The sequence below is a fragment of the Mixophyes fleayi genome, chromosome 4 (genome assembly GCF_038048845.1).
Source record: "Mixophyes fleayi isolate aMixFle1 chromosome 4, aMixFle1.hap1, whole genome shotgun sequence".
NCBI lineage: Eukaryota > Metazoa > Chordata > Amphibia > Anura > Limnodynastidae > Mixophyes > Mixophyes fleayi.
Window position 1 is genome coordinate 326,514,022 of NC_134405.1, and position 11,170 is coordinate 326,525,191.

The 11,170-nt window shown below is 42.9% G+C and overlaps 1 protein-coding gene across 1 annotated transcript in view; it reads right to left on the reverse strand.

Moving 5' to 3' along the window:
- The window catches only part of MPPED1 (metallophosphoesterase domain containing 1), a 58,752-nt gene extending 54,359 nt beyond the window's left edge, over positions 1–4,393 (reverse strand). Inside the window, exon 1 of the mRNA XM_075210282.1 lies at positions 4,250–4,393. The gene's annotated coding sequence lies outside the window, so the exon portion shown is untranslated. The remainder of the gene's footprint in view (positions 1–4,249) is intronic.
- Between the last annotated feature and the right edge of the window lie 6,777 nt (positions 4,394–11,170).

An 11,170-nucleotide genomic window follows, 5' to 3' on the forward strand; every position in this document is an offset into this window, starting at 1 on the left:
TGTTATGCATGCTTGCCACCTTCTTCTAGTTGGCGTTGGCGTCCGGGAGCTGCCGGGGGAAGGTGGCGTGCGGGGGGGCGGGGATACGAAAATCGCGTCATTTTGGACCCGCCCCCATGACGGAGTGAAGCAAACACGTAATTTTACAGCGGGGCCTAATGCCCGTAAAATCGCATTTTGGACCTAATTCTGCCCACTTTACTAAGAGTCTGGGAGACTTACCCGGAAACCGGGAGTCTCCCGGACATTATGGGAGAGTTGGCAAGTATGATGTTATAAGTAAATCTTTACATAAGGTGACTTGGGTTTTGGTTCTACTTCCCTTAGTTTGTGTATGTGTGTAAGCATAGAAGAATGTACTGATGTTTGTGTAATTAACAGTCCTGTGCATTCATGTCCGTAAGACACTGTGAAATTATGTCAGTGTTCCAAATGGTTTTGATTTTAGATGCAAAGAAAAGTTACATACATTCCTTTATGGATATTACTTTGTGTATGAATTTGTGCATCAAGTAATACAAGCACCAGGGTATCTTTAAATGCGTCCACTTAATGGCTTACGAGCTCTACATGAGAAGGGAAAGTTATAAACTGATAATGAGTATGTAAGTACACAGTAGATCAGTGATGGGCCACAAGTGGCCCTGCGGGCCTTCACCTGCTGTCTCCTTCCTCATTTATTGTCAGCATTGTTTGTTATAGCTTGTAACACTTGTTTATCCTTTATACCTGCTGATGTTATTACAGATAGGCGTCTCTTTTTTGAATAAATGGGGGGGTTCTAGATTAATGCGGCTAGTGCCTCGTCTAACATGGTGACAGGGACTCGGACAGCCACTTCTCCGTCAGTCGGCGTAGCTTAGCCATGTGGCGCGTATGCAAATTGGTGAAGAGCTGCCATAGTTAAGCCAGGACCGGGGAAGGTGGGGGGTCTAGACCCCACAGGCTCCATTTGAATAAGGGGGTTGCGTGGCGGGTGCCGCAGGGGTCCATTAAGAACACCAAACAGGCAGTGTTAAGAGCCCCAATGTAACAGGAGGCAGCATAGGGGTACTCCCCAGACCTCTAGGAGTGGGGGGCATGGGAGCTGTCACGGGGGTCAGTTGCTTTAAATACAGGGGAAGAGCCCCAACTACTGAAAGAGCCATAACAAGTAACCAGCAAGTGGGATCCCGACCTTCCGGGGTACCCCAGAAGTAACACAGCCAACACAGGTTGGCACTACAGGGAGAAAGACAGTGAGAGGCTGAGAGCTCTTTCTGCCAGGTACCCCATGGAGTAACCCCCTTGGAAAGACCCCCATACCGTGAGGGGAGGGGGAGGGGGGAAGTGCAGCTGGTGTGGAGGTCAGAGACTGCGTGGAAGAGGAACCCCTGGAGAGTGGGGTGGATGTCCTGAGATCTGTAATTGTTAATCTGCAGTCCAGTGATCGGCTGAGCTGATCAATTTGCAAAAGCCTGTTTGATGCAACGTGTGTCTGTGGAACTACAGCTCTCAGCAGCAGCTGGATGTAACACACTCTGCAGGAGGGTGATACGAGGAGACGGCAATAACATCTGCCAAAGAAAATGTGCAGAAGGAGAAGGCGTTTAAACTGTGAATATTCTGACAACAGTTCTGCTTCTCTGTGCTGGAGGGAGAGGAGTGGAAATAAAGTTTGCGTTTCATGTTTTGAACTGAGATGACCTGGTACCCAAATGTCATTCACACTGAGCCACGCACACACTAGTGTCCATTCCACATCATGACTGTGTTAAACACCCGTGTATTTGGGGTGGGGGGTGGGTGTCCTCTGGTCCACTTTGCCTGTACCCACCAGCTAGCCAGGCCGACATAGACTGTCTCTGTATTCAGCTTAGGACATTTGGGCAGCATGGTGGCTCAGTGGTTAGCACTTCTGTCTCACAGCACTGGGGTCATGAGTTCAATTCCCGTCCTTGGCCTTATCTGTGTGGAGTTTGTATGCTCTCCCCGTGTTTGCGTGGGTTTCCTCCGGGTGCTCCGGTTTCCTCCCACACTCCAAAAACATACTAGTAGGTTAATAGGTTGGTAACAAATTGACCCTAGTCTGTGTGTTAGGGAATTTAGATTGTAAGCTCCAATGAGGGAGGGACTGATGTGAGTGAGGTCTCTGTACAGCGCTGCGGAATTAGTGGCGCTATATAAATAAATGGTGATGATGAGTAGGGGGCTCCCTTCACATTTACAAAGCTCAGAGCAGATATTTTGCATCCTGCAAGTGCCAGTGATGTATTTGTGGGGGGGGGGGGGGGGGGGGGGGGGGGGGGGGGGATTCTGCACGTCACAGGCTCTAGTACAGGTCTATAGAATAGCCTTGCTCGTGTAGGGGCTTGTTGCAACGGGCAGGTATTAGATTCTAGGAAGGTAGGTTTCTGCTAGAGCTGATCTTGCTTCTTCAGAGAGATCTTCAAGTCTGAGTACTGTGTACATGTCAATTCACCCCCTGTGGTGAGTGATATACAATATTTCCTGCCTTGAGCGGTCTTCAGATCGACTCCCTTTTTATTTGCATTCAGGCAAAAATGTGCACATCTCACTTGTAACGTTCCACAAACAGCATTATAGAGAGAGTAACACTATACATCACACAGCAGGATACAATGACACAATACACCACAGGGCTACCAACAGCACATAATGGCACAGGAAGCAGCAATATGTATTAGTGTACACTATAGAGTGGCATAGATTACAGGGTGGAATGTTGTAATATATATATATATATATATATATATATATATATATATATATATATATATAGATATAGGGTAATGTATTTTATTCTTGCACTATATCACTGCACCCAAATATAGAGAGGCAAGGTGCACCTCTAAGACTTATAGCCGAATATCACATAATATTATAGCATGTTATCATATAGGAGAATACCACAGAGTAACATTATTACAGAGCAACCAACAGCAATTGCAGAACTTGGGACCATATCGTATTACGTGTATCGTGTCCTGGGACATCTCAGGTACCTATAATATAACCTATATCTATCATCCTGCCCAATCTTCCCAATATCCATTCTCTGACAACCCAATTACCAGTTGTCAATAAAAGACCATTGAAATATTTTGCCTTTCGTCTGCTATGCGTATAGATTATAAATGTCTAATGCAATCGCTTTATAGACGTAAGTCAAAAGATTCCTTTGGTAGTTTAACACTCCTTATAGGTAAAACAAAAAATATAATTAAAAGAAACATCCAAGTTTCCAATAGTGTAAGTCTACTTGCTGATGCAGTGTTCTGACCAATATATGGTTAATTCTAATTGTATGTCAGAATTATACCGATCCTAATTTTACATTTTAGGTTAAAGTAGCACAATAGTAATAATACGAGCAGAAAAAAAAAAGTAATTAATAACAGTTTAATGAGCAAGTCAGTTATTTAATAAAGTGACTTCAACAGGGCTGCAAATAAATTAGAATGTAAAAAACTTTTGCATAGTGTTTTCAGTTACTTGTCATGGTAGTTGGAGGATATTAGTTTATTAATCTTTCTCAAAATCTACAAAATGCTGAACTCTTCCCGTAACGTCATGATAGACAGATGTCAGGATATTCTGCAAAAAACATACAGAAATTAAAAAAAAAATATGTTTATTATGACCCCTTCCTTCTTATACATCTGTCGTATTTTAGTATAATGCTCTGTTCCTGCCTATTCCTCATTACTGCATCTCTTCCTTCTTTAAGTGTACTTCTAGAATTGTGAACCCAAGCCTTATATTATCAGCAAAGCACCAATACAACGAAATAGTCTGCAATTCATTGGCACAGCCCAAACTAGAGGAAGCATTTGACGAATGCTGGAAGTTATAATACAAAACAGTGATACATGTTATTTATACCTTCCTAATGAATTGTTGAGTTATATCTCAGAATTAGCACTTGGCACATGTTACAAAATAGGATAATCTGTTGGGAATCTTGGAAGTCATTTTACACCAATTTTACACTTAAGACACTTTATTGAATAACCCTGATAATCCCCAATTATCCTCTCGGAAGCTGACAGTGCTGGAATGCGTTAAAGCTTTTTGGCGAGCGCGAAGGAAATGATTTTCCTGCTAAAATACATACAATGGGTTATGACGATAATTAAATCATTTCCAGGGCCCCCTCTGCCTGGCGACGTAGTGTCCCCTGAAACAGGACACAATAAAACAAGTTATTCCACAAGAGAGAGTGAGAGAGAATTCCCAGTGCACTGACCTCTGTACAATGAAAGATCACCCCAGCTATTGTCCTAAAGATCCGCTCTCCAGTCCTCGCTGACAGACGCCAGTGTGGGTTCCTGTAATCTCATGTGTGAGCTGAAAGAAATCGCTGTATAACGACAGAGCTGCTGGGTGTCTCTATACCGCGGAGGGGGGGTGTGTGTGCGCTCGAAATGATTGACAGAGTTCCCGGCGCTGCCTGATTAATAGTACAATACACATTGTTATCTCTACCTGCTGCTCTGTTAAGTATCACTATTGCACAAAGCAGAGACGATACAGAGGTTTTGGAAAACATGGCTTATAAAATTACTTGTGCAATATTTGAATACAGAACAACAGTAGGGTAGTAGCAGACATTGCAGAGGCAGAAGCTTTATAAAACTGGTATACATACGTCGGCAAAAAGACGCTTTCCTGATACTTAAGCTAGGTACACATTACACGGTTTTCGTCCAATAATCAGCTCAATCAGCCGACATACGACCGTCGTTCAAAAGTCGAGGTCAGTGTGTGTAGTAACATGATGGTCGAAAGTCTGCCCAAATGGATGATTGTCGCCTCATTTGGTTGGTCGTACCATTTAATATTTTCGTTCCAATCTCGTTTCCGTTGTGTTGTGTGTATAAACTTCCGACCGATGTGTACGAAATTGCAATCATTGCTCACGACAATGATATTTGCTGCATACACACAGGCCTGATTCATCAATGAACGTCAATGCAGCTGCGTGTTGCACTTTGCATTAAATCATGCCCAGAAACCAACTATATTCCAGAGAACGCAAGTGTATCCAACTAATCTTTGAGCACAAAGGACCCTTACTACAGTCTACGATTTCAGGGGCGGAATAGGGAGGGGACCCAGCGTTTGCACGCAGTCATTGTCCGCTTCAAGCTTTGGGCATCACAAAGGTACATCTTATACTGTCATATCTTTTGCACCAGCTACAGGTCTGGTCTAAGTGCCGATTGCTAGTAATGACCGCTGTCTATGCATGCTAGGACATGTGTTTGCCTCAAGGAGCAACTGTAAAAATGTACACTATATGCCAGATGTGTATAAAACCAAGCACCTAGCCATGCAGTCTCCATTTGCAGACATTTGTGATACAAAATGGGTCGTTCTGATGAGCTCAGTGACTTCAGGCGTGGTACTGTGATAGGATGCCACCTTTGCAAAAAGAGGGCTCGTGAAATTTCATCCATGCTGGATATTCTAGTCAACTCTAAGTGATATTATTAGAAAGTGGAAGCATTTAGGAACAACAGCAACTTAACCACTAAGCAGAAGACCACGTAAAATCACAGAGCGGGGTCAACGACTGCTAAGGTGAACGGTGCGTAAAAGTCACCAACGTTCTGCTGATTCCATATCTGACGTTCCGAACTTCCACTGGTGCGGCGGGAGCTTAATGGAATGGGTTTCCATGGCCGAGCAGCTGCATGCAAGCCTCACATCACCAAGACCAAGCATCGGATATAGTGGTGTAAAGCGCACCGACACTGGACTGTGGAGCAGTGGAAACGTGTTCTGTGGAGTGACGAATCACGCTTCTCTGTTTGGCAGTCAGATGGGCGAGTCTGGGTTTGGCGGATGCTGGTAGAACGTTACCTGCCTGAATGTATTATGCCAACTGTGAAGTTGGTGGAGGAGGGATAATAGTATGGGGCTGTTTTTCAGAGTTTGAGCTAGGCCCCTTATCTCCAGTGAAGGGAAATCTTAATGCTTCAGCACACCAAGTCATTTTGGCCAATGCTTTGCTTCCAACTTTGTGGCAACAATTTTCGGAAGGCCCTTTTCTATTCCAACATGACTGTGCCCCAGTGTACAAAGCAAGGACTACAAAGACATGGTTTGATGAGTTTGAAGTGGAAGAACTTGACTGTCCCACACAGAGCCCAGACCTCAACCCCATCGAACACTTTTGGGATGAACTGCAACGGATATTGTGAACTAGGCCTTTTCGTCCAACATCAGTGCCTGACCTCATAAATGCTCTACAGAGTGAATGGGCACAAATGCCAACAGAAACACTCCAACATCTTGTGGAGCCTTCCAAGAAGAGTGGAAGCTGTTATCACTGCAAAAAGGGGACCAACTCCATATTAAAGTATATGTATTTGAATACAATGTTATTACAGTCCCTGTTGGTGTAATGGTCAAGCATCCGAATACTTTTGTCCATATAGTGTATTTTATGTACAGTTTTCATAGCATCCTATTAAATTTTATTGGGGAAAAGAAGAAAACAATTCACATTTTTTATGTTTTTTCATTAATGACTATGGGCCTGATTCAGTGATCTTATCTGCCATTTTTTGCTTATCTTAAGCAAATCCACTCTGTGTATGCTCAGAAAAGGGAGATAAGAAGCAAAATCCACTGCGTAAGTGAAGAATTTCTTAAGTTAAGATGAAAATCTTCTTAAAATAAGTATCTTAACATTTGCACAAGATAAGATCACTAATGAATCAGGCCCTATATTATTAACAGGTGACAATAATAGTTTTTTTTTTCTGTGCATACTTTTGGGACTTTATATTCAACATATGTATTGATGTATCCTGCAATGTATTGTCTGTTAGAGCAGAGTGTACCTAGACCCGTATTCAGCAAGAGACGTATCTTTACTTTCGTTCCTTGCTCAATACGGACATTCGTGTGCGTGATTTACGTGCAGACGCACAATATTTTTGTTTTGTGCACCTTAATGAATCAGGCCCATATTGTTTATATTCAATTGCTAGCTTCTTAAAAGAAGATTTTTTTTGGCAAACTTTTTATCATTTTATTATAAACGTCCCCCGTTGCAGAGTATCACAGTTCTCATAGATAATGGTCATTATACAGAACACAACATCCTGGAGAACTGGACTGAACCCTGCTCATGTCCTGGTTTGAAGTGGACAGAGCCCGATGACGTCAGTTCTGTTGCATCTTGTTGATTGTCAATACTGAGAATCCTAAGGCCATTCGTTATCGTGGGGGGAGTACTGCATTGGAGGCCAGAAGGGGCATCATACAAGAGGGTGCACATTCGCGCTGGCTGACCATATCAGACAAAACCCAAAACAATCATTATGCCGGATAATAATCTTAAATTGTTTGGCTAATTGTTGGACACGTTGGCAAATTTGGTCTGAAGCCCTGACTATATGAGCGGCTATCTTCCATCTACCCTCACAGTGACCCACGGAAGAGATTGAGCTGCGGAGGTCCTAATGGCTATTTTGCAATTATGTGACCAAACTAAACTTTGATCCTTATTGGGCTGATCAGGAAGATCATACTGTGAATTAGTATGTTTATCTATAAGGGTTACAGAGTTGCCAGTTTGAGAATTTTGCCTCCTTATCCTCAGGCCTGCAGGAACACATCGATAAGCCCGTCAGTAGGCGTGTCTTCAGTAGGCGTGTCTTCAGTAGGCGTGTCTTCAGTAGGCGTGTCTTTCGCAGGTGCCTGAGAGCTGGTGCAAAGATCTGTGCTAATTATCATCTATAGTACGGACCTTTGCTATGTGTTAAAAAAAAAAAAAGATTAAATAAATAACATTTAAATAATGGAGCTCCCCATCTCACATTGTTCCCAGCAAGCAGTGCGGTGTCCCGCATAGGAAGTGGAGAGGATGCGGGAAAATGGCCCTCGCCCGGGAGACCTACCCACAATTCGGGAGTCTCCGGGACATACCGGGAGATATATATATATATACACACACACACACACACACACACACACAGATGGGAGCTGGACTCAGACCAGTATAATGATAAGAGGTAGATTACTGCCAGGTTCCCTAATTCTCTGAGTGAAACATCTCCTGGAATTCTGATACCAATGCTGGGTTTGAGGGGGGGAATACGACAACTTTATGGGGGTGGGCACTAATTGGGATGAGAGATTATTTAAATTTAAACAACATCTATAAATATTAACAGAGCACTTGATGGCTAAATTATGGCAAAAAAAAAGTCTCTCTGTGTGATTGACAATAGTCTTTGAACCAAGTATATATAAACCTGTTTAACCTTTGTTTACTCAGAAAGAGGAGTCATACAAGACATATGTGGGTGTTGTCATCATTAAAGCAATTTATCTGAAACTGGCCAAGACCCCTTTCAGAGTTTTTGTTTTTTGCAATAGCATTGTGACTAATCATTTCTTCCCCTGTGCTGCCCTCTACTGGTGGTATAGTGGTAATACACTCACAACGGTTTTTTTTTTTTCCCCCCCTCTGAATGTTTTTGTGAAGTGGAAAAAAAATAATAATAAATAATGTAAATTTAAAGTGTGGGTTAAGTCACTCTTCATCAGAAATAGAGGGGAAGGTCCCTAGTTAGAATATTTTAATCGGATGTGTCCACTTAGATCACCGGTATCTCCTCTTTGACTAGGCTGTGGGTAACCCTCCTGCAGAGAAGTCATCATCATCATTTATTTATATAGCGCCACTAATTCCGCAGCAATGTACTCGCTCACATCGCACCCACACAATCACAGGGTGAACATACAAACTACACACAGATAAGGCCATGGCCGGGAATCGAACTCATGACCCCAGTGCTGTCAGGCAGAAGTGCTAACCACTGAGCCACTGTCAAGATACACTATGCAAACTGGCGTCGTACTCACTCTGCATCAGACCCACTGTGTCTACACCTATCGCTTCTTGGCTATTATAAAACAGAAGGGGCGACATGGTGGCACAGCGGTTAGCATTGCTGCCCCACCTGGGCTCTACATGTGCAGTTTGTATGTTTTGTTGGCAAACAAATCGTACCTTTTAGTATTTTTATTACCATTGTATTATGATTTAGTCTGCTTGCCTTTCTTTCGTTAGTTATATAGCTTTATTTTTATGACTGAACGGACGTGGTCACACAGCTGTGTTTTGTGAGTGCATTTTGCTGTACGGCAGTAGAGCCTGTAAGATGAAGGCAGCGCAGAATGAAGCAGAGAAGCTGTAGGTATTGTTCAACACAGTGTGTACAGGTATGTGCGGAATATATAGTTAAGTTTGTTACTCATGGATCAGTTGTGTCCTAAAGATTTGTTTTTCTTTATTACGCTCTGACATCACCAGTCACCAACTATAAGTATATATTTCACAGCTGTTTATTCGTTCATGTATTAACACCAGGCCGGTGTCAGGAACATATTTGTGTTTTGAGATTTCACTGTTAAGTAAATTCACTTTCCTGTGTCCTCCTGAGCTACTGGCGCCCACTGGTCACATTAATAGCCCATCCAAGGCTGGATAAGTTTATTGCAGTATACAGTCGTAGATTTACTCACATCACATCCTCTAGTTACATAACTTGACATCTGCGCTGTGGTCTAGGAGGAAATCTTGTCCTTTCAATAAAGCTTCAGCAAAACAAGAGAGTACTTTGTCCGACCTAAAAACCATCTCCTAGGTATGAAAGTCGAAGTGTTTGGTAACCAAAATATTTTATTTGTACTCCAGACAAGACCAGACAGAACCTCAGTTTACTAAATAACAAACTGATCCAACTCCTAAATCTTTAATTTAGTTATAAAAGCCCAGACGTATTAGGAGACTGCTTCATCGTTTAATAATTATTTTATATCCGGCTGTTTTGTCGTTCTCCTCCTGCAGACGTCTCAGTCTGTCATTGAGCTAATTCCAAACCAAATACTGATTTTCCTGGCGGATTCTGTGGGCTTAGGGTGGGATGGGTTCGAGTTAAAGCGTTTTTTTTAAAACACAGCACGTTTCAGACAGACAGACAGACAGACAGACAGACAGACAGACAGACACACACACACACGACAGCTTAGGACCAATAACGTGCAAAGAGAAGCTCGTACTGCGGTCTTTAAATTTACTCTATAAAAAAAAACACTATTCCACTATTTCGTCCGATATTAACTCTTTCAGCATCAAACGCCAGAGGTTTGAATTGATGCATTTACTTGAGAGCCTAACTTCAGAAAGTCAGCCAATCGGATGTTAGCTGGTTCTTGCCGAGTCGCCAACACTTAACCAGTCGCTGATTGTTATTAGGAGCGGGGTGCGAGAGCTACAGGGAGAGAACCATTCACTGGTGGTCCTTTAGAAGCAGAGGCGTACGTTTTATACCATGGTGCTCGTAGGGTTAAGGGATGTATAAAATAATCTTGTTATAGGACTTTACTGAGCTTCGATGTTAGTAAGCCAACTTGGAGAGCTAAAATTCAGTACAGTTGCTATTGTTTGGCTCCCCTTCCCCTTAATCCCGGCTTTAAGATGTAGCATTAAACTATATTTAGCATGGACGTTCACTTGTGCTTGGCACAATTAAGGAAAAGAGGTTACAGGTTATATAAATAAAAGATGAAAAGATGTGGATAAAAGTAATATATACGTACGGATGTCACAGAAATATACAGCATACTTAACTTTAGAAAGTTGGTTTCAGGAAGCCTGCCGGGGGAAGTGGGTGTGATGGGGGGGGCGGGGCTCCAAAATGCGCGTCATTTTGGACCCGTGACGTAATGACGCAAACGCGTCATTTGGCAGCGGGAAAGGGGGGGTTGCAGGGCCAAACGCCGCGATTCACCGGGAATCGCTGCTTTTGGGACCTAATTCTGCCCACTTCACTAGGAAGTGAGCACTTTCTAGTGAAGTGGGCAGAACCGGGAGATTGCCACACTCTCCCGGGAGTCCGTGAGACTCTCGCAAAATGCCAGAGTCTCCTGGACATTCCGGGAGAGTTGGCCAGTATGACATACAGTAGATGAGGTAATCCTGGGAGAACAGTCTTAGGGGCCACGGAACCCAAAATACAAGAGTTACTACTACTACTCATAAATCTAGATGTAAAAGTTTCAGGTGTTTATCGTTACTGAAGATGTTTCAGATAAAATTGTTACCATGGGGGAAATGTTTTTCCTTTGCACCGCAGATTTCCTG